We start from the raw sequence: 6,266 nt of genomic DNA, 5'->3' as shown, positions 1-6,266 counted from the left end.
GAGCTGGAAATAAAACCAGGACTAGAATGTGACATTAACTAGAAATTGTTTAATGCTGTGCTTCTGTGCTGACTAAATGCAAACTATGAGTGGGATTGCTGTCAAAAAGTGAATTTGGAACTGAATTGAGGGATAATTTGAAAGGCTGATAGCACAGCACACATGCAAAGATGGGAGAGAAAATAAAAAAGATGGTTTATTCACGATGGCACTGCCTTGAATTCAGGCAGCTCCCCAGTGGCGAGCTGCTCTCTGGAAAAGCTCAGCTGATGGCTGGGGACCGAGTGGACTCTGCTCCCTCCACAGGGTCCCTGGCAGGTTCCCAGCCAGTCTGGTGGGAGCTTTGCCTCTACCTGTCAGCTGGAGAGCCAGTCAGAGTGCACCGGCCACCTCTCCGGAGTCTGGGTCAGGCCATTGGCCAGTGAGGCGCAGCAAGGGGTGCTCTGATGGGCGCTGGTGGTGGCAGCCATCTTAGGAGCCCAGCAAAGTGCTGATGCCCATTGGTGCACAAGCGGCCTCGCTTGGTTGCCAGCACAGCAAGTCCCATCTCACCAGGTTTAATCAAATTAGAAAGGTTTATAAAGTTACTCATGTGTGAAATCGTTTCCAGATTTGTGATGGAAGTTTAGGAATGAAAATGAGTCTTGGAGTCCTTTGAGTTATTCAGCCCTTTCCCTAGCCAGAGAAATTGGTGTCCTGTGAGACAGCTCGATTCTAGACTTGAGTAAGGCCTGACTGTCATAATCATGAAAAGTAAACAGGGAAAGTGTTATGGATAATATTATGCAAAACACAATGAAGGAACTCAAGTATGTTTCTGATTTGCAATACAACAGGGAATATATCAAAGGATCCTGTTTAGTTTTGCTTCTGTGGGACAAAGTCTGCGTGTTGAGTATGTGTATTGTTTATATTCTAAATAAGTCCTTAAAATGTTAACATTGGAGTGGATTTGTTTGAACAGAATAGAGATACGTTCAGTTCATTGGAAGACTTCACAATATTCAGTGATAACAAAGCTGAAAAATAATTTAAGTAGTCTTTTATTAAACATGAGAGAGCTAATCCATGTTTGAAAATGCATTTGCACGGGTTTGAAGGAATTTTTGTGATTGAAAGAAAGTTTAAAAGTAAAGAATTACATGTCAGTGAGACTTTAAAACGACACTAGGAATTTAATCCTATAAATCCTGTAAGAGGTACAGGGCAGGACTTCAGCTTATAAAAAGTTTTTGTTGCCCTATTGAAGTCATTCTCCTGTATTTACAGTGGAGGTCTGAAGACTTGTCTTTTCAAATTGCATTCCTATATCAAAAAATCATCTCTGAATGGAAGTCTGTGGTCAGGGGTTCACATAAATGCAGGTTATGTGACACTGCTGTCTCCCCCTACCCGCCCAGCTGTCTGGTGTAATGCCCAGTGCTGAAGATGGGGGCTGTACAGACCCAGTACTTGAGAACAGGTGAGGTGATAGACCGTGGTGCCATTTTAGGGCAGGGAAAATGTAGGTTCTTCAGAAGAAGCGGCGCAACACTTTCAAACCATGCAAGAAACATCCTTCCCTATTTTCACCCCCCTGCTCAGCTTGCCAGCCCAAGGCACAGTGAACCTGTTGCTGGACATGTGAGATGGAAGGAGAGCTGTGAGCTGTGCCACCCTGCACACAGCTGCGTGCAGGCCGATCTGCCTGGCAGATGTAGAAAGCCTTTTGTTGCCCCGCACCTGTAACAATGTATGTTGGATTTAGCATAGATGTGCATGTGGTATGCAGTTGCCTAAGGCCTCAAAAAGCCTATGACAACGCTTCAGCTTGTTGAAAACCTAGTATTGCTGTGGCCTGTTTTTTGAAACGGATTTCTGTGGCTATTTCTTTTGTGAAACTGCTGACTGAAATATATGAAACAATTTAAATGAACATTTAAGATCAAAAGTAAACCAATTCATGTACAGACTCTCTTGCTACAGGGACTTCCTAACTAACACTTTTGCTTCCATGTCACTTTTAAGTGAGATGGATACCATGTAAAAGTTGACATTTAGCAATATATTATTTGTGAAATTATGAGTGCGTTTGCTCCCTGTTCTCTTAATAATTTGGGATGCTAACTGCTAGCAAATTCTCCTTTTTTAGTAGTGGTGACTTCACTTTTAATGGAGATTTGATTTGTAGCATTACATGGAATTACATATAAATACCAAAACCTGACATTTTAGTTTGCCTAAAAAGTAGCTAAAAGCAAAATTCATCAATATATATCATCCTAGTTGTGCTTATAGCTTGTGGAATGAATAATTTATATGATTAATGTAGTCTTTTTCTGTTTGTGCAATATCAATAATTAGATCATGATTTCTTAACAGTGTTCATGTCTATTTGCCAAAACATCTTCTGAGCTTTTATCTCCAAGAAGGACTTGCAAATTTTAAAAAATTGTGCTGTGCGGCTTAGTTGTGCATGTTCAGATAAGCAAAACAGTAGAGCTTTATTTTATGCATTGGATAAGTTTGCAAGTGTTTCTAGAACAGGTTTGTGTGTGCTAATTTACTATTCTGTTTCTATGAGTTCTCATACAATCAGTTTTGAAACTTGTTTTCTCTTTGTGCCGGCAAAACTCAAGTACCTGAATATTATAAAAAGAAAATGCTAAGGAGTCTGGAGAAAATAAAGTAGGTGATTTAGAATTTAAAATAAAGAACTGGTACTTTTTTGTGAAATTAAGAATAAAAAAAAAAGGGCAATAAACATAATACTGGAGACTGAACATTTGTTTAGTCATCACCTAATTAGTATTAAAAGTGAAGAATTTCTGGAGACATAATAATGGCAATGTGAATTGAAAAAAGGATGAATTACTGTAACCCTTACAAATTCGACAGAGTATTGAATGCATTTTATAAATTGATTATAAATTCTCTTTGTGTGGTGACTTTTCTTCTTTTTAGGAGAGGATTTTTTTTTTATTCTTCTTGTGTAATTTAGCCATTGGGTCTCTGACACAGCCCTGATAAACTTGACCAACTTCACAATATGCTGCCAATAATAATACATTTAACAGTTGCAGAAGTAGAATGAGGTTGTGGGTTGGGGTTTGGGGTTTTTTTCATTAGGAATCCTAACTAAATTAGAGATGAAAAGAAAAGAAAAAAGGCTATGATAACCGCGGCCCTGTAATATCTGTTATTACAGATAACAAGTTGGGGTTTGTGGTTTTTTGCAGAGGGTCCACATTACGGTGCATCTTGCAGTGATGCCTGACAGCAGCTTGAAAATAGATCTGCTGGGACATTTTTGATCTGGAACTGTGCTGACTTATGGGTAGACCTACAGGTGGCTTTGCTTGTGGGATTTTACCCTGTGTTTTTAAACCAAAACTCTTCTATCCATTTTAGAAATTTCTGATGCTTGTTGCATAAATATTTCATTAAATATTTATTTGCCATGCAAAAATTCAAGGAAGTTAACAATTTATTTTTCATTATCCACTCAGGTGTAATACGGATCAGCAATTATACGTCTCACATGGAATCATGAGACATAATGATCATTGACCTCCTACTTTTCCTGTGAAGGTCATCTAAAGGACACTTCATAGACAAGATGCCTTTAATTTCCTCAGACCCCACTTCATATGGGAAAATCTTAAGCATCAGGTGAGTCTGACTATTATACTATCAGAGAACTATATCACAATTAGGAAGCCCAGAACAAATGCTACTGTTTCCTGGTCAATGAAGATGAGATTAAAGGCTGATGTCCAAATGTGAGAATCCAATTAGCAAGTGACTTATGTCCATGGTACAAAAGTAAAATACTGGTATTTATATTATGTATTCTAGCACAGTGTGGCTCCTATCTATGTAAATTATAGAAGAATTTATTATGAGTAATTAAATATGTATCTGGAATAACAATATATGCTGTTATGAAGAAATGGCATATAAGAAATGCAGTGTAGAAATGGTGCTTTTTCTTCCACTTCATATTGTTTTCCATGCTGAACAATATACACCAAGGCCTTTAGTGGTGTAAGTTATTATGGATACTAACTGCAGTTTCATAACTTCTGATAAGTTTTGAGATAAGCTGACTCAGTAGTTACACAGTGAAAAAAGGCAGAGAATAGAAAAGTCAATTTACATAAAGAATACAGGGTAGGAGAAGCATGTTCTTTAGATGATGTTTGCAGTATCAGACTGCTGCATTTTGCAATGGTAACCAATTCTCCACAGTCTAACAGTGCTTTAGACTTTCCTGTGATATATTTTGTAGAACTAAGGCAAATAGAGGGGAAATGGTACAGTTTCTTTGTGATATGTTTCTTGAGGAATAAAACTATGAAGCTTAAAGGTTGCTTTATAAGTGAGGTGTGGTCCTGTTAAAGACTCAAGAGATTTTGGTGGAGGAAAGACTTGAAGGTTATGGACTAATTTAGATAGAGGTTTATTTCACAGGTCATTTATTTGGATGATTAGGATTTTACAAAAGGAGTCTGGGGAAATGCAATAATTTCTTTAAATGTGTATGGTTTTACAATTGTTCTCACTTTATTGAGTAATGCACCTTTCTGATTTCCTCTTGATGACCCCCCAGAATGTATTTATAATTTATTGGGATCATGCCTAAGCTATGTAGGTCAGTATCTGAACATGCGTGTCCATTGCCTGCATGTAATAATAAATGATAATGGTAGAAGAGGACTGTGCTGTTAGTTGTAGGGACTAGAGACCCCTTTTTGGATGACCATGAAGAAATACAGCTGATGGAAGATAGTTGGATTCAGCCATTGATCCATCTTCTTAGAAACATGGGGCATATATTATGCAATACACATGTGTAAAGAGAGGGGGAAATTGAGGGCATATGCTAGCCTTTCAAACAATGTAGAGAATGTGGATTTATATGTACTTACGTGTAGGTCTATAAAGCTGACCTAGACATAAAAAAATGTCAACCAGATGTGACCTAGAAGTCCTGTATGCCTAGTAAACCCTACTGAATAACTGCTCTTAACTGCTCTTATTACTTTGAACACAATGCCTTGTTAAATTTCATTACAGAGATCTTAAATCCACATTGGTACAGGGCAATGTGAAAAGAGATCTCTCTAAAGTGAGCAAGTAAATATCTCCCATGTTAGTAGAATCTATGTCGTCTAAGCTTGGCCTTGTGATTCCTTTTATCATGGTTGCCTTCATCTTACAATTGTATAATTAAAATGTTCCTAACTACCAGCTTATTAGAAGGGGCTTTGAATTAAGCTGTGGAGAAATTTGGATGAGGAAATAGAATAATTTTATGGTTCCATTGTTCTTAGCAATGCTTGCTTCATACTCACAAACTATCACTGTGTGTGGTCGCTTTCCTTTGTTGCAAGACTCTGTTCTCATCTTGTCATGACATCTGCTCAGAGTCTGTGTTACGGATTTCACTGCAGTGTCATTCTTCCAGATGCTGCCAAAGGCTATTATTCTGGGAGAAAAGTTATCTTTTTTAAAAAAATACAATTCAGAAGGCGTAAACAGGAACCTGAGAGTTAGTGATCAGTCTTTTTTGTGAGTTCTGCTTTGTTACACTCACTGGTTTTACAGCATGAAACAAAACTTCATTAGAGTGCATGTGGTTACTGTGACCTCTCCTGACACAGTTGTTTGCTGTTTTCTAATATTGCTGCAAAATTTTACACTGAACAGGAACATCCTGAAAGTATTCATATGGTCACTACTAGTCACAACAGTACTGTTGGCTCTATAAAGCTGGCAGAGACCAAACTACATTTCTTTCTGTTCTGCTCCTTTCCAGCTGCAATTGCATTTCCTGCAATTAAGAAGACATAACTTTCTAGGGAAAATTTAAGATTTCATGATAAGTTTTACACTACTTCCACTCTCCCTGTCATAATTTAGGAAAATACACTCAAGGGAAGAGATTGAGAAAGTGATTCAGATAAGGTGTCAGATGGGAGTGAAATACAAAAATTTTGGCTCTGAACCCGTGGAGGAGAGTGTTGACCCTTACAGATAGTCCCTTTTCTATTGCTGGTACTACTTGTGCTATTCACTATGGCTTATGAAAAAGCATCATACAGAGAATGACCTGATTCTTTTTTAATCCTGTCTGTCTTTCCCGTCTTTATCCCTGGTACTTCATGCTTTCAAAACCCTCCTACTTAAACTTCAACTTCAGCTTTTAAAATTCCTTGTAGATAATTTCTTCTGCTAATTAATGCACCAAAAGCAGATTGGTTTATGTCTTTGGATAGAAGCTA

Source organism: Cariama cristata, unplaced genomic scaffold, assembly GCF_000690535.1.
Source record: "Cariama cristata isolate BGI_N322 unplaced genomic scaffold, ASM69053v1 scaffold17579, whole genome shotgun sequence".
Taxonomy (NCBI): domain Eukaryota; kingdom Metazoa; phylum Chordata; class Aves; order Cariamiformes; family Cariamidae; genus Cariama; species Cariama cristata.
The sequence above is the reverse complement of the archived record's forward strand: the minus strand, read 5'-3'. Positions refer to the sequence as shown.